At 36.6% G+C, this 18446-nt stretch overlaps 2 protein-coding genes and 1 long non-coding RNA gene across 11 annotated transcripts in view; all 3 read left to right on the plus strand.

Moving 5' to 3' along the window:
• The window catches only part of LOC138137584 (uncharacterized), a 207814-nt gene that overhangs the window by 81215 nt on the left and 108153 nt on the right, over positions 1-18446 (plus strand). The gene's annotated exons all lie outside the window — the stretch shown is intronic.
• Positions 1-18446, plus strand: part of LOC138137581 (uncharacterized) — a 134895-nt gene that overhangs the window by 52673 nt on the left and 63776 nt on the right. The gene's annotated exons all lie outside the window — the stretch shown is intronic.
• On the plus strand, positions 5085-17333 carry LOC138137453 (uncharacterized). The gene is made up of 3 exons (XR_011161741.1): positions 5085-5331; positions 16787-17032; positions 17092-17333. It is a non-coding gene; the product is annotated as an uncharacterized lncRNA (long non-coding RNA).

Below are 18446 nucleotides of genomic sequence, written 5' to 3' on the forward strand. Positions count from 1 at the left end.
AAGTGGCCAGTGACTGCACCGGGCTCTCAGGGGGTTTTCGGGGCATAGGGTGTGGGTTCAAAAAATGAAAATGGGCGCCAGGCAGCATTTTGAGCTGGTTTCAAACTTGTCCAGCTGCCGGGACAAGTGCTCTAATTTTACCCGCCTAGGGAGTATGAACTGATACTCATAGAAGATAAAATTAAAATTGGTTTATTCGGTTTAAAGCAAAATCTCACACAAAATTGGTTGTGCAGTTTTAGCACTGGTTCACACGAGTGTGAAAACGGTTCGCATGTAACCAAATAGTAAAAATGCGGAACCAGTAGTTTTAGATGATCTTAAAATTTATGTGGTCTCAACCAGAAAAGCTTTTCTCTTACAATTGACCGAAATTAACTTAAATTAACAAGATATTCTAAGACGAGTAATAAATGGTTTTTAAAAATCTTTGAAAGGAAACCCTCCCGAACCTTCAACTTCCTCCTGGTAATGGGAATGAAATAAACCCAAGGTCAAGGCTTGGATTTCACCTTGACGATAAATGAAAATTGATTCCTACAGAAAGGGGTGAAGTCGGTGGAGCTCCGAAATGTTGATATGTGAACTTTGATTTTCTAAACTGACATTTGAAAGTGAATGCAAAATTGTTGACAAAAAAATTCTTACTGTTTACACAATACCAAAAATATACCAGAAAATGCAGAAATTGTTTAAGTGAGAAGCGGGAAAATCGAGACGCTCAAAAACTTGAAATTTCCGCAATAAATGTAAGTGTGGCGACTTATCTTTTGCCGGTAACGTAGTGTCCTCGATTGCGTCCTTACGGCTGGCGGTACGGTACTGTTTCTTTTATGGTGGCGTCACGGCGTGACCTTGACGGATTCTTTATTCGAACGGTAAATGGTCCTTACGAACGATGACTCAAAGGGACGATAACTGGTCTGGCGACAACTCCAAATAACGATGTGGCTAACGGCCACTCTCAAAACGGTAACTCCAAAAGAACGATGTATGGTCTGGCGATGACCACCCTAAAGAACGACCCCTAACGAATTGACGTTAGTGCTGAAAGGGGTTGCTCCACGATAAATTGAAGGAGGACTTTCCGGTACTCCTTCATGGTACGGTAACGGTAATTGGCTCGAACTACCCCTAATAGACGAAAGTTAGTGAAGTGAATTCGCTAATGAAGGATAATTACCTCTATCTCGCTAGACGACGAGGGGTTTCTCGACCACGATAAACGGTAACGGTAGCGGTACGATAAATTTTTCGGGCTCTTCGACGGCCCCGAAGGCTGGCAGCGCCGGACGATAAGCACCATGGCGTTCGGCAATCCGCCCTCAAGGATGATTGCGGATCCCGAACGCCACGCACGTGATTCGCAGCTCGCGACTTGCGGCACAGCCGCCCGCTCGGCGGTCGCCGACCGAGTCCTCTAATTTCCGCTCGCGATGGGTTTTTTTGGTTACCCCCGAATCTAGGATAGCAACACGAAAGATCTGGACCTTATTCCGTTGTGCGATAAGGCGTCCCGGTAATTGTATGAACCGCGCATCTTGATGACTACTTCCGGCGGTTCTACACTTGCGCGCTAAATGGCAGATGGTCGATCATGGCGCCGGTTTGTTTACGTTGGAAATCACCGATCGGAAAATTCAGATGTTGAAGCGGTAATGTGTCGGTGAGTCCGCGCGTAATTCACGAAAGATGTTGACGGCTATTTCCCGCAGGATCTCGAAAGGTTTGAACACCAAGGATGAAGGAAGAAGGTTGGGGAAAAGAAGAGAAGAAGATAACTTTCCGGCAAGTCACGGGAACAAAAGGGAATCGGAACTAACTTTGCCGTACGCTTACCCGAGCTGAGAAGAAGAAGAGAGGAATTGAAGGAAAAGGAAAGGAGAAAGAAGAAAAAAGAGAACGATAAACAGATAGGCCGCAGCTAGACAGCCTAGAGGCGTGAGGCCACCTCAGCCTAAAATTTAGGGGCCACATGTGTGGTTCCGGCCGTCCCAAAAATGGCTGGCACAGTCTCTACAATGAAACGAACTCTAAAATGAAAACCGCGAAAGAAACAAACGAAAACCGAAAGTGAAACTGAAAGCGAAACTGAAAGAAAACTGAAAGTGAACCGATAAACAAAAAATGAACCCTGAACCGATAAACTAAAAATGAATTGACTTGATTGACGACACAAACAAAACTGAACGATCTTGAAATGAGCGTCCCGAAAAAGGTTACGGCAGGGTGGGCGCGTCGCGGCGTCAAGTGCCGTGCGTTATCTTGCTAGTTCCTGATTTTCGAACAGCGATCTAATAGTCCCGCGAGCATAAGTAGGACCTTTTGGCCTTCTACCCCGGCCAAACGAATAGTGGCATTTTGACCTGCTACAAAGTTTATGTGGAGAAGGAGTGCAGAAAGATAAAATTTATGTATAATATACAGGGCGTCCCCAAAAAAAGAGATAAATCCATAGCTCCCTTATTTATCGGAGGATTTTAATTATCTGTACACCAAATTAAATGGTTGTGAATAAGCTATAAAATGGTGTACTAAATTCACGTAAAACCCAAAGTGCTTCAAGGTTAAACTGTCAAAATATTTTTTTCAAACACGGACACATACTTGTTTTTACTAATTCTGATAGAGATTTTTATTCTGAAAATAACGATGTATGACATATAAGAAAAAAAAATTAAAAAATAACACTACATTTTGAAACAAATGACGAGCACCAAGCGAGAAGCTATCAAAATTCATTGCGTTACAATGTAATAAATTAACCAAATTAAGTTAGTTGGAAAGACAAATGACAAATATGTAATAACATTTGGGATTGCACGTACAGGGCGCAATTTAAGCATCGACGATAGTAGCATTTTTTAACTTTTTTTTGGTTTTTGGGTAAGTAAGTGTACACTTGTGATACACTGTTCTTTTTAGAATAAAAAATCTCTATCAGAAGTGTTAAAAAAATTATTTGTTCGCATTTGAAAAAAAATATTTTGACAGTTTAGCCCTGAAGTCCTTGGACCTATATGTGAATTTATTAGGGGTTTTTGTAGCCTATTTAGGGCCATTTAATTTGGTGTATAAATAATTAAAATCATCCGATAAATAAAGGAGTTATGGACTCAAATTCTTTTTGGGGGACACCTGTGTATTACGTTCATACACTGTAAAAAATGAGCGGAGTAAATGCGGAGTTTATTTAGATTAGGTATTCATAAAAAAAAAACTCTTCGGAGTGAAATACAAAATTCTTTGACTATTAGTGGTTTACCACCACATAAGTTAGTATTGAAAGTTAATTGCACGTTTTACCGATCAGAAACTTAAATACAAAGCAAGCATTAGTCTATGGAACAAGAAAACGCATCAAGTTTATGCATCGCAATGCTATTGATTGCGAAGTTTTAACTGGAACCGAACGCAATAAAAGAATTTTGATTCCACGTATAAATTTAACATATTCAGGTACTATTTTACCATTTAATTTTCAAAGAAGTCAATTTCCAATTATAGCTGCATTTGCGATGACAATAGATGAGTCTCAAAAACAAACATTCGAAAATATTGCAATTTTATTGAGGCAGCCAGTTTTCAATTGTACGTCGCAGCAAGTAGTGTTCGATCATCATTCAATGGTTTGAGATTTTATATTATACGAAACACGTGTTTTTTATTTCATTTTTCATTTTTTGTATTAATTTTTTATTTCAATTTTATATAATTTGAAAATGATAGGCAAATTAACTGTGTAGCCTTGGCGAAACCTGGCCAGTATAGCAATAAAAAAACCTAAGGAAATGTCAAAAAACGCGTTATTGTTTTTTAAATATGGCACACTCAAGCTATACCTCATTTTTCCTATCGTTCGTATTTTTCAAATAACTCGAAAATTAGTGCATAATGACATATTTGTAAACGCCCGCAGCTGACGTAATAGAACAAAATTCAAAAAAAATTATATGCAATAATTATAAAGGTATTCTCTTTGATAAAAAAAACCTCAGTAACTCTAGTCGTCCAGCAGTTGAAATTCGACCGTTTTCATTAAATTTTTAAGTTTGAACGTTACTGAGGTTTTTTTTGACATGGAAAGAGTGGCAGATGAGACAAGAAGAACAGTTTTATTTAACGTGACCTTTGGACAAAAATTAAATCAAAAATTAAATTTGAGTAGTAACGAGCATTCAAAAAAATTGTGCCCAAATATGCGGTCCTGTCGTTTTAATTGGTTAATGAATTATCAATTTCAAGTTAAAATTGACTTTTGTGGATGGACAATCGCAAATGTTTCTCTTGCAACTGAAACATTCTGAGAATATGAAAAGAGTTGCCGAAAAAAAGTTTGCGGCGGAAAGTGGCGACTTCAGCTTACCGAAGTATATAAAATCTATCCGAAAATTTGAAAACACTGAAAATGTCAATTTTATTTTATACACGAATTTGTCGACAAGTATCGAAAGTAATTCACAAATTTTACTTCAAATTGAAAACATAAAAAATGAGCACACGAAAAATAGAGACAAGAAAATTGAAGATGAAAAAAAGGAACAAATTGTTGTGAGGGAGCTGCAAGACTTGGATCCTCAGAAACTTCTGCTAATGAACAGAATAGAAATCAGGTCTAAGGAGGAGGGACCAAAAGTGTTTCAGTTTGAATTAAATCAGAGTAGTGGATTTGTTGAAGGTCTTGATGATTATTTGAAACGTTTCTACTTCTTTGCCCTTCAGACTAACACGACAGGAGTACAGTCGTTAATCAACGCTATGTTGAGAGAAAAGTGTGAAATCACCGACGCCACATACTCTTCAAGTGTTATGCAGTCGCCAACTTTGACCGAAAATTTAAATGAACACCCGATATTAATTACATATTAGGCATTCACGATCTTTTTGGGACCGAGTTTCATGTTGGACTAACTGACTCGGTGATGCAACGGATGCAATTTTTTTTTCTGTCAGTGTCTGTTCGATATTTTCTTGCCACCGCATTCCCAGATTTTTTATTTTAATATTCGTAAGGAACTAAATGATTTATTAAGTGTGTAAAAATAATTTAAATTTCCGTCAAAGGAACAGTCAAAACTGCCAAAATAATTTTATTACGATAAAATTCGCGCTGTGTAACGTGTTCGTCATCGAAAGCACCGTCTACAACAGAAATAAAGCGAGTGTGCGAATTGCGAAAGTCCAAATTCATGGTACCAAGTAGAGTGGCAGCAGTGGTACTTTCAACATTCACCGGAGCACCATTCCCCCATACATTGGACACCACAAAGGCGATCGTGAGCATCAGGATCCAAACATCGCACTCCTCCAAGTCCAGCTTCATCAGGGCAGGTTAGTGGCTCACTCAATCCATACAAAAAAAAAAATCCTCCCAAAAACACCCAAACATCTTAGCGACGGCTATCTGTACTAAATCACGTAGAGCACTTGATATTGGCTAAAAAATTATATCAGGCTAAAAGTAATCGCTCAGTTATTGAAGGCAGACTGCAGAGGGTAGAGCAATTTATTGAGGTTTTTGACTCGACAACCAGTAGCATAAATCTATTAAAAGCGCGATTAACAATGCTGGATGACATCAGAAAGCAATACGATGAAGTCCAATACGCTCTAGAACAACTAGACGAACAAATTACTCATGAAGAGCGCTCAATAGAACGTGGTCAATTCGAAGATAGGTATTGTGCTGCGTTAGCTAAAATAAATGACATTATTGATATGAAAAATGCACCCGCGCCTCCTATTAACACCGTACCAAGCGTGGTCGGCAATCAGCAAAATTACGCATCAAATAACGGGTTTTCTCAATTAAATCTACCTGTGTTGAATCTAAAAATTTACGACGGTAGTTACAAGGAATGGCTAAATTTCGAAAATTAGTTCAAATCGGTGATCGGGGAAAACAAAAATTTAAATAATTGTCAACGCTTGCAGTACCTAAAATCAGTTCTACGAAACGAGGCTCTACGAGCAATCGAGTCTCTACCCATAACTGATGAAAATTATACAATTGCGGGGGAAGCACTTGAAAAACGTTTCAAAAACACGCGTTTAATAGTTGAAGACCATGTTTTAGCAATGTTGAACGCTGCTCACATACTTAAAACATCTAGCACAATGCTTCGCGAGCTTTTGGATACAGTAAACACTAACATGGCCGCGTTAGAATCATTAAACATACCAGTTGCAAGTTGGGATGCAGTAATTGTGCTTATCATTTTCCAAAAATTAGATTACAGCACAAAACGCAAGTGGCAAATGACTTTGGATAATAGCATACCCGCGTACAATAAACTAATTCAATTTTTAGAAAAACGCTGCACGGTGCTGGAAGCTTTAAATGCAACTTCATCCGACAAACAAAACAATGCCAAAACGAATCATCAGCAAACTGGTAAACCGCGAACACTTACGCATGCAAGTGTAAACAAAAAATTACTTTGCACGTTTTGTAAAAATTCAGAACATCATATCGGTCAGTGTGGTAATTTTTTGGAACTCAACGCACCCGATAGAAACACACAGGCAAAAGGATTAAATTTATGCACGAATTGTCTACGCGATAATCATAAAGTTGGGAACTGCTCTTTTTCAAATTCAAAATGCCGAACGTGTAAAGGCAAACATCACACATTGTTACACATAACGCAACCTGCGCAACAAAATGACGAGTCAATCACAACAAACAATCACACGTTGGCAGTAAAAAACCTAACCGAATCCGTCCTGTTATCAACTGCAGTGATTCTAATCAAAAATCGCAAAAATCAGTATGTACCATGTCGGGCATTTTTAGACACCGGTTTTATGTCCAATTATATAACGGAAAAACTCCATAAAAAATTGGGACTAAACGCTTCTCCCGTAAACTTTACAATCAAGTGTCCCAATGGAACAACCAGCACTGCAAAACGCGAAATTTCAGTTAATTTCAAATCCAGAATAAATGACTATTCAATGGACTTAAAATGCTTGGTTATTCCAAAAATCACCGAAAATTTACCGTTGAAAACAATCAGCCCATCTTTCTTGGAAATTCCAAAGAACATTTCGCTAGCCGACCCTAGATTCTTCGAAAGTAGCCAAATAGATTTATTGATAAGCGCTGGCTCCTTTTGGAAATTGTTATGCATAGGACAGGTAATCTCTCCGAGAGGACTTACTTTTCAAAAGACCCACTTTGGATTTATTGCGGGCGGCACTTTTGGAAATCCCGAGTTCAATAATACAACCACCTGCAATCTGGCGGCAACAATAAAACCCGAAACAAATTTAGAAAAACAGGTACAAAATTTTTGGAATTTGGAGGAAATCCCCAGTATTGTTGGCGACACGGAGAAATTATCCGTCGAAGAGATCGCTTGCGAACGGCACTTTCAAGAAAACACCACCCGCGATTCGGAAGGTCGTTTCGTAATACGGCTCCCTTTCAAAAACAATAACCTAACAATCGGTGATACGAAAAATTCATCATTAAAACGGTTCTATGGCATAGAAAGAAAATTATGCAACGATCCTGAAATGAAAATTCAATATTCAAATTTCATGTCTGAATATCTTGATTTAAATCACATGGAAGAACCTAAAATAGCAAACAAAAATGAATGCGTCTATCTACCTCATCATGCTGTGGTCAAAGAATCCAGTACAACAACAAAATTAAGACTGGTGTTTGATGGATCACTAAAAAGCTCCAATGGCTTCAGCCTTAATGATAACCTGATGTGTGGACCTGTGATACAGCCCGATCTATCCACAACTGTGGTTAACTTTAGAACTTATCAAATTCGTATTAAGTGGTAATTTAACAAAAATGTATAGATCCGTGCGTCTACATCCTGACGATTTTAAACATCAACAAATTTTCTGGCGTCGTGACCCCAATGAACCATTAAAATCATTCAGTTTAACAACACTCACTTATGGATTAAAATCATCTAGTTTATAGCAACTCGTTGCCTACAAGAGTTAAGCAATCAAAACAACGAATCATTTCCAAGAGAGAGTGAAATAATTCGCAAGCACTTTTATATGGACGATTTATTAACGGGATCTAACACTGCATCAGAGTTAATAGATATCAAAAACAATCTTGTCAGCATACTAAATCTAGCAAAATTTGAATTAAGAAAATTTTAGTCAAATGAACCGAAAGTGTTACCAGTTAATAAATCCGAAATATTATTATTATTATTATTATTATTATTATTATTATACACTGCCCGACAGACGAATCCAATTACGGGGCAGGAAACTTTACGGCGTTCAGCAATCACTTGAAAATGTCATTGTCTTGTGACTCATTATAATAAGTGCACATTTGGTGTAAAGGTGAAAACTTCAAAACATTCGTTCTGGGTATGGATATGTAAAAAGTTCTCGACTGGCGAGTTCCTTTGTTAGGCACATGAAGAAAAATCTGACTCAGCAAGTCAGGACAGTCAATTTTGTATTTGATCAATTTTTTTAAAAAATTAATTGAAAAATTTCTTCTCCTGGTCTGAAGATCTAGAAAGTCAAATCTTTTGAGTAAGTTCTGTTGAGAATAACCTCTCTCAGGATAGACACCATCAGTCTTGAATGCTAAGAATTTGAGAAAACGACGCTGAATAGTTTCGACTTTATCCACATATCTCTGATAACTTGGATCCCAAATGATGCTGCCATACTCAAGTTTTGATCTTACATATGCACAATATAAGAGTTTTAATGTGTCAATATTTCTGAAGTGCATGGAACACCTTATAATAAAGCCAAGTGCCTGAAATGCTTTTGCAACGACAACGTTTATATGTGGAACAAAGGACAATTTGTTGTCAAACGTAATACCTAAATCAACAACCGATTGAACTCTTGCTAATTTCACGTTATTAATTCTATACTCAAACTCAATGATGTTGATTTTGTGTGTAATGGACATTACAGTACACTTGTTCAGATTTAGATCTAATTTATTTTCATGACACCATCGACTGAGTTTGAGTAAGTCATCTTGAAGAAGCACACAGTCACTAATGGTAGAGATTTCACGGTACAACTTAAAATCGTCAGCAAATAGCAGTTTCAAAGATGATAAGCCATTGACTATATCATTGATGAAAATCGAAAAAAAGAGGGGTTCCAATACAGATCCTTGAGGAACACCTGAAGTTGGAATAATTTCTTTAGATTTGAATCCCTTATAGAAATATGCGATCCAAATGTATCATTAAACAATAAGGAAAACACGAAAACCCTGGGGTTGTATTGGAACTCTACCACCGACACCTTGAAATACGAAATAAAATTGCAAAACATTTCAAAAAAGATAACAAAGCGAACAATTTTATCCGTAACTGCACAAATCTTCGACTCGTTAGGTTTCGTAGGTCCCATAATAATGAAGGCCAAAATCATAATTCAAAAGCTGTGGTCACTAAAACTAGATTGGGATGAGTCTATTCCTATGGATCTACATACTCTATGGAATAAATTCACGTACCAATTAAATCTTTTACACCAACTAACGATACCTAGAAAGGTAATCACATTCTTTCCCCATGAATTAATAGAATTCCACGGATTTTCTGACGCGTCTCAACAAGGGTACGGGGCCGCCGTCTACGTAAGGGTAAAATCAACCGGAAACTCGTATGAAACGCACTTGTTGTGTGCCAAATCAAGAGTTGCACCCTTAAAAACGATAACTTTACCGCGACTCGAGTTATGTGGTGCATTACTACTAGCTCGTCTTTTTGAAAAGGTATTCTAAAACAGTCTGTCAATTTACACAATGCACGAGAAATATTCTGGACCGATTCTTCTATCGTCCTCGCGTGAATCAAGACGCTACCTCATTTATTAAAAACTTTTGTTGCTACTAGAGTCACCGAAATAACTTCATTAACCGCGGCATCAAAGTGGAGGCATATTTCCGGCAAAGTAAATCCTGCACACATACTTAGTAGGGGGGCTTTTTCGGAAGAAATTGTAAATAATCACTTATGGTTTTCGGGACCAGAATTTTTGAAATTGGACGAATGCATGTGGCCAAAATCGGATCTTAATAATATTGTGCAAAATGTACCTGAAACTCGTGTAGCATTGTTGGTAATTGTTCTAACAACTGTTGTCGTAACATCAATGAACAGATGTTACAAAATATTTTTGAAAACAAGAAAGTGAGAAGAGGTTCAGAGCAAAATGGAGGACACTTCGAAACATTGCTTTAATTTTCATTGTTACTTTTTTAACTGAATCACTGATGTGATTTAACTTCTTCTTAAGTGTTTAATAAATACGTAATTTCTTGAGAATGTTGAGACATATTTTTGTAAGTATTAATTTTGTCAAGCTAGGCAATAGGCAACCAGTACAACCAGTTGGTTTTGGGGATCAGACTAATATTATTCGATTTCTGGTGAAAGCGTCGGCACACTATCAAAGCCTACTTCGATGCCACAATCATTTATAGACGCTCTGTATAAGTTAAAGACAAAGTCTCGGAACGGTCCATTATCGTTGTTATTTTGAAGTTATTTTTTTTTTAATTTGGCATGAATATGTGGTCAAAAATAAACAATTGATTGGTGGTATGTATTTTCAAGTTTTTTCAGGTTTCGGTTTAATGGGAAATGACCCCATCTTATTTTTTTTTGTAAATAGAACATCGGTATATTTTTATATTTCGAATGCACAATAAAAAAATTGAAAACTTATTAACGCAAAATCAATCAAGATAACCTTGAAAGCAATGACGTAATAATAATAATCTAAGCATATCAGATTGTTGTGAAATTTGGGAATTTAATTGTGGTTATTGTTTTTTATCATTACACGAGTGTAATCTGGGATCTGGATGGTCCTCAATCAACTCACTAATCAATAATCATGTGCATTTTGAAAGGTTTCACTTTTCGAGATTTAAGAATTTTTAGGGCAAATTCTTGCGAGATCGTGGATTCATCCCAAATTTGTTGCCATAAAAATATTTTACTGACTTAAATTCGCTCTCATTTTGTAGTGTTTACAGGCGTGATCAAACTCATAAGATTAGATTTAGATTAGATACAGGGTCGCTACAAAGTATGGCAACAGTTAAATATCTCGAGAATGGTTTCTCGGAAATCCTTGAGATTTGGTAAGAAGGTAAGAGCATTTAAATTCTATTTTTTCCAATTTTTTCAGTTTTATACCTTTATTTGTTTTCGAGATACAAGGCCTACTTGATTTTTTTTAAATGGCAACAGGGGTTAATTTTATGATTTTTGAAAAGAGGTTTTTTTTCTGAATTCAACGATGTATCACATGTAATAATAGTTTACATATGAATGTTCCAAAAATTTTTTTTAATTTTAATTCAAAAATAAATAAACAGTTATCTTTGAAAACAGTTTCTATTATTAATTTATGTATTATTTATTTATTATAAAAATGCCTTATTTAAGTGAAACCGAGCGGATAGAAGTTCTAATGATGATTGGATATGGTGATAGGAGAGGAAGCTGTGCTGAAGAGATGACACTTTTGATGAGACACAAAAAATGAAACGGTGATTATGTGATACAGTGTTGAATTAAAAAAAAAATCTCTTTATCATGAAATTAACCCCTGTTGCCATTTAAAAAAATTCAAGTTAGCTTCGTATTTCGAAAACAAATGAAGGTATTAAACTCAAAAAAATTGCAAAGAATAGAATTTAAATGCCCTTAACTCCGTAGCAAATTTCAAAGAATTCCAACAAACGGTTTGATAGGTTTAATAAAAAGAGCCTCAAACGGTAGCTACGTTTATTTATTGTTGAATTAAATAAAAAAAAAAAATTTCTAGGGTTGTTATGTAAACTATTATTACATGTGATACATCGTTGAATTCAGAAAAAAAATCTCTTTTCAAAAATCATAAAATTAACCCCTGTTGCCATTTAAAAAAATTCTAGTTAGCTTTGTATCTCGAAAACAAATGATGGTATAAAACTGAAAAAATTGCAAAGAATAGAATTTAAATGCTCTTAACTCCATACCAAATCTCAAGGATTTCGAAGAAACCATTCTCGAGATATGTAACTGTTGACATACTTTGTAGCGACCCTGTATTATTGTTTTGAAAGGAACATGATTTTTTTTTAATCTTTTCTAAGAATTATTTTTTTATTAAGGTTAAAATTTGACGACAAACTCATAAGATTAGATTTCGATTATATATTATTGCTTTCAAAGGAACATGATTTTTTATTAATCTTTTCTAAGAATTATTTTTTTATTAAGGTTTAAAGAAAAACGTTGATATTGATGTGGTTTTTTATTTTATTTTCAAAAATGTAAAAATATAGCAGGTGTTGGGATCGTTTTCGCTAAACTGGAACAACAAAACCATTGAGGGCCGGTTTCACCAACGGCAGTTAAAGTTAACTGTAAGTTAAAATGCTTCGTTACCGTAGTTACTTATTGTTACAATAATGTTTTCGTATATTTTAACCTACAGTTAACTTTAACTGGCGTTGGTGAAACCGGCCCTGAATCAATTAATTCTTTATTTTTGCTCAGATATTATGCCGAATTTGTAAAAAATCACTTTAAGACTGTTATTGACTTATATTGGTTAAACATTTAATTATCCACATATTCCTATTACCAATTGATTTTTTTTTTGGTAAGTTGACTTGTTTAGAAATAGTTATTTACATAAAAGTCAGGAAAATCTCACATTACTGAAGAGGAGCTAAACTGAAATACGAGGCACTTTGTGCCGAGTCTTTTAAAGCTCCGAGTCAAGTAAGAGATTTTACTGACGTGTTTTGTATTACAATTTTCCGGAAATCGTAAAAAAGACGAAATTTACAAATTTTAGAAACATTTTTTACAAATTCCACAAAAACCAAGTTTGTCAATTTTGTTGGCAACTATTGTTATAAAGTAAAAAAAACATCGAAAAAATTTATTTTGTGTCTTGTAAAGTCTTTGCGTAAATAAGCAGGAAAATGTTGTTTCCAAGACTATTTCCGGAAAAATGCATTGAATATAATGCCGTGGAAAGAAAGTTCAACAAAAAAATTAAATTTTCGTTAACATGCTAGATATGTGGAAGAATGAAAAACTGTAACCTAACTTTTTATTTTCCCCATATAAAATTAAACAGCTTGTGTTTCCGACATGTGAACGTACAATAACAATTTTTTTAAATCACACATGTATCAAAACTTATCAAAAATTTTGAAAACAAGTCATGTAGCTTGAATTAATTTTTTTTTTTTTTGACTTATTAGTGATTACTGATTACTGTCTCAGCTGATACGGTCTAATCCTGATACCTTCGGGTATCCCCAACAGCATTACCATGTCTCAACACCGGAGCATAGTTTACTCCCGTTTGAACACCTGAAAATCTTAGGTGAATTTCTTTGTTTAAACATTTACTTCAAAAGTGAGCCTAACACTAACACTAACACTAATACATCAATATTTTCTTTTACAACAACGACATGAGGAAAGACGCAGTCTAGAGTCGATTCTACAATTAAACGATCAGCATCACTTTCTGCTTGACTACACTGTAGAAAAATTTGCTAAGATCTTTAACATTCATTTCACATTGTTTAAAAATACCGTGCCTTCAAATAAATTGGGAATTAGAGGCTGTGATTTATAAATTTTGTTTATTAACGGTTGGCAGACGATCACAATCGTATGCTGTGTTGTCCAAGGTCACTGGTGTGTTGTGTTTAAATATTACATGTTACCAACTTCATAACAAAATCACAGCCACCTCTAATTCCAAATTTATTTGAAGGCACGGTATCATGTAAGGGGTCATTATAAATGTTTGTAACAACTAGTGGGCGTAGCAGCGCACCTAAAGCATAGCGCACAGCCACCTACAATGGTACAATCATTTATAATGACCTTGTAAGTTGTACCTATGTGCGACGATTTAGTCGTTTTCCTCATTCCAGCAATCTTCTTCTTACTTATGGCCCTGACATTAAAAATGATACGTTTTGAGGGAGATTATAGGAAAAATCTTTTATGTTGATATGTGATGTGTGAAAGTGAGTGTTGGTTGAACTACAACGATAACAGGTTGCGATTCACCTGAACAAACAGATTTGAAAATATACAGGTGTCCCAGAACTCGCGGATCAAACTTAGAGTGCGTTTACCTTGATGATAATGAAGGTAAAAAACGTTTAGAAAAATATTCAGAGTGCAACAGCTTTTTAGTTAGTTATGAATTAATTAGTCCAGTCAATATAGACATAAAAAAGGGTCCGACCTTGCAAAAGGTCATGTAGTTCTGTTTTTTTAATATGTTGTTTGGACCTCAGCCAAGAGCAAAAACCCAAATTTGCAACTTCGAAAGACTTGTGCGCGCTGCGTGGTAGCCAAAGAACTGCAAAATTTTAGCACTATTTTCAGTTTTTGTTCAATATCTCCTAAGATATGAGTCTCACAGAAAAAGTTGAACTTATATTTTTTAAACTAGATTAAATTCACTAAAATTTGAGACCTAAGCAAACTTTGTTCGTCCAGCAGTTTCCGAGAAACAGCTTTTCAAATATTGGGTATGTTTTCCAAGAAGTGAAACAATTTTGTATACGTCTCTAATTTTATTAAATATCGTCAAAAATACTCCTCCCATGAGAAACGTCATGGGCACCTGCAGGTTCAATGCTTCTCTCAAAAGTGGCATATAACCGAAAACCTCAAAAAATGGAATTTGGGAAAAATCAATGAAAACAAGTTTTGAACGCCTCAAACATCACCTATAGGACCTATACTGATCAAACAAGTTACAGAGTCTATGAAGTTGGTGGTGAAATGCTGCCCTCAGCGTGAGACTTGTTCTGGTTGTGTGGAAAATTGTCGAAAACCCCAAATATTGCCGTTTGGAACGGGTTTATGGAGCAGGTGACAAGTGGTCTTGGTTTTGATCGCTCAAGAATTATTTTCCTCTCATTCATCCGCGCCCCACCTACTGATTACGATACAGTGTTCACGTCACTTTTTGAAACCGGTGAGAGAAACAAAGGTCATTCTCAAAAAACCTGCTTCGTTACTTTTCATCAACCACTGTTCCTTAAAGCCAGAGATATTGTTGAGGGTGGCCAACATTCTGAGTTAAACTGTGTGGTTGTGAGGCTGGAGGGTTCCATCTCCTCATGTTATTCATGGGTTGTATCGGTGAAATAATGACAGGAGTGGTTTGAAGGCGCTAGTTATGACTATCCACGGGTTGTATGAGCACACATTTTGACTAACCTAATATTGGGTGGCAATATTTTGAATGAGGGAGACTTGACTGGGCAGCAAAAAGCCGAAACTGAAAATAAGCTCCGTGAGAGTGAGAGGTCTCTCATCTTGTTTGTAAAGGAAAATGATAGTTATCAAAGCCTAAGTCAAATTAAAAACTGCGTTGCAAAAATTGGAAGGTAATGATCCCACATCAAACCTGTGGGTCCAATATTTTCGTATGTGTACTCTCGTAAAACTATTCATCCAGGCAGAGCGTGGGAGTGATTGGAACTTTCACGTATATACTATCGATAAAATGCTATCTTTTTTTCATTCAGCTGGAAATACATATTGTAACTAATCCTCGTCGGTACTGTCCCTGGTGTTTTCGTGCTTTTCGTAGCAGTCATCACAAATTGGAATGAGTTGTTTCAAGCACATAAATTTTCTGCATTTTCGGCAACAGAAACGTGTTTTTCAACTTTTTTTGGAGGTACAAATAGCACAAAGCACAACGTCCAGTTTGTTCTCTTCTGTCAATCTGAACGTTATCAGAGTTGCCTGCTGGTCCTCCAATTTCATGACTGTTCTCCCTATTGCCACAAATTTCCTGCAATCTATTTCTCAAGGATCTTGGAAGCTGTTGTACCCTTGCACGTTCTTGAAGATGTGGACGAATAAGTTCATGCGATAAAGTCTGCAAAAATTCGCGTTTCCTAATATTGACTGCTGGATTGTTGGAACAATGAAGCACGAGGGAATTTATACCTGCCACATTCAAAATAGCGTAAAAAATCACCATCGGCCACCGACAAGTATTTTTTGCTACGTTATAGCATGACCAACTTCATTAAACTATGTTATGGCCATTCCAATTCCATTAAAATGCGCTTCGTATGAAGTATGTCATGGATAGTCATAGACAAAATAAAAACATATAGAACGCAAACTCCCTATACATTTTTTGGGCACAAAGCGTTTACCGCCATCTCTTATCCTGGTGACGGTGCAAAATCACAGCCTACTGGATGCGTTTACCTTTCTTTGATTTTTTATCATTGCAAATTTTCACAACAAATTAAAACGCCAACAATAGGTATTTTCAATATTTTATTTTCAACCGTCTTTGATACAGTAATGCTTTATTTTTATAAATATTATACCTAAATGTTATCGTTCTCGTATTTTAACATTTAAAATTAAATTTTACCCCTTAATGTAAATGTGGTTAAACGAATTATTTTACCAATAATTTCATCTTCAATTTTATTTTTAAGTGAACGAAAAATTAACATTCGGTTCTTATGTTTGAATTACCGTTGAAATTTTACTTTAATATTATCGGCCGAAGTTATGTTACTCAATATAATTTTGAAAATATTATAAATCTTATTAAAATTTTTTACAAACTCTAAAAAACTCACACTTGCCACTTTCTGCTAAATTTTAGTACAAATCCAAAAATCCTTCCAATGTTTTCATTCAATTTTTTTTTCTGGAAGGAAGTGCTGTTTTTTTAATCCAAAAATGTTTCAAAAATATGTACTGTTACGAGTTCTAATGTACCACCACATTAGGACCATCGTACGACGGTTGGTGAGGGCAAATGACGGGTCAGCGTGGGGGAGAGAGAGATTTAGTCACTTGAACACTGTCGGCACAAGTACATCAACGGTAGACCCGCCGCGAATTAGTGTCCCAGGATAATATTGACAAAATCCGGGAAAAAGGTTTGCGTCATCGCCGTCGTGCGGATCAACCCTGGGACACTCGTATTATATATCGCCGTTGAGCGGATCAAGGGGGGTCACCAGACCGAAAGAGTAAGTTGAAACTCCTTATCTCTCCGAAAGTAACAACCACGCCATTTTGTGGCGAGCAGGCTTCACCGTCAGCAGTACCATCACCGGGGACGAGAGACGCCGTTTCCTCCCCCAGGTCCACCTGGACCCATCACGCAGCAGCAATCAAGGCCACCGGCCCACACCATCCAGCCCCGACATCAACCCTAACCGGAGACTGCTCCGGGCGAGCACGGAGCTGTCCACCCGCGACCCAGCACCGGAATCCCAGCGATCCCCAGTGGGAATCATATGAAAATCAGCTGAACAATATACCATTAAATCAAGCACAAGTGTAAAACTATTCCCCCCCCCCCTGCGGAGTTACACAGTAGGATTGTAACAGTACATATTGCGTAAGTGTAGGGCTGCTTCCTGCCAAAATTTTGTGTGCCCCCGATTTTTGTAAACTCCACAAGCAAGAGGTTTCTCGCAACGTGGGCGAAATGTCCCTCCCTCCAGATTATTATCAAAGAGTTTCTCAAAAAAGTTAGTTTTTGCAGTTCCCAAGTCTTCATCACTTAGTTTTGTTCTACCTGTTAGTTAAAATATATATTAGATTATTAACAACAATGGGCCGTATCACGACACCCTTATTAAATTTAATCACGCATGATTAAAATTTTAAAGACAACTTTAATCATAACCCTATCATGACACCCATTTTTAGCGCTAATCACGACTCATTCCCGCAATTTTTAATGATGAGATTTAAACACGGGGAGCGTCTTTAAATTTTTTAATCACGGTGTCATGGCGGACTTTGTGAGAGATTTACAAGATATCGCGGCCGTACGTGAAATTCATGGGGTTGAAATAGCCGAAAGGGTTGTTCGCACACGTGAAAATCCTTTCGAAAAATATTCACCACGTGAATTTCGAAAGAGATACCGGCTTACGAAAGAAGCGGTGGAATTTGTGGTGGAGTTAGTGGAGGACGACATCAAAGCGAATTCGTCAAGGGATAGTGATATTTCCCCTTTATTACAAGTACTGATCACGTTGCGTTACTTTGCAAAGGGTTGCTATCAGCTAGAATTAGGTAAGTAGATATTTATGTTTGAATTGAATTTTCCGGCGCCCATTATCATCGCATGCGCGTAAGCTTGCGCCTTGCGTAGTGTCTTCAGACTCTTCTGTCAGATCCTCAGATCGTTTAACCTCGTTTCCTCGTTTGAATTCTTTGAACGCAAATGTTTGTTGTTAACTCTGTTAATTTGTGTGATTTATATTCTTTTAAAAAGTGTGGAAACTATTTAAACTATCTCCGCGACGTTGCTGTTTATGACGGTTTTATACAGGGTGATTTACGAGGAATAATGAGCCCGATGGAATAGAAAATGCAACCCACAATACATTGGAACAAAAAGCCGGACATCGAAGCGGTAAATGTCCG

The sequence above is a fragment of the Tenebrio molitor genome, chromosome 8 (assembly GCF_963966145.1).
Source record: "Tenebrio molitor chromosome 8, icTenMoli1.1, whole genome shotgun sequence".
NCBI classification, from domain to species: Eukaryota; Metazoa; Arthropoda; class Insecta; order Coleoptera; family Tenebrionidae; genus Tenebrio; species Tenebrio molitor.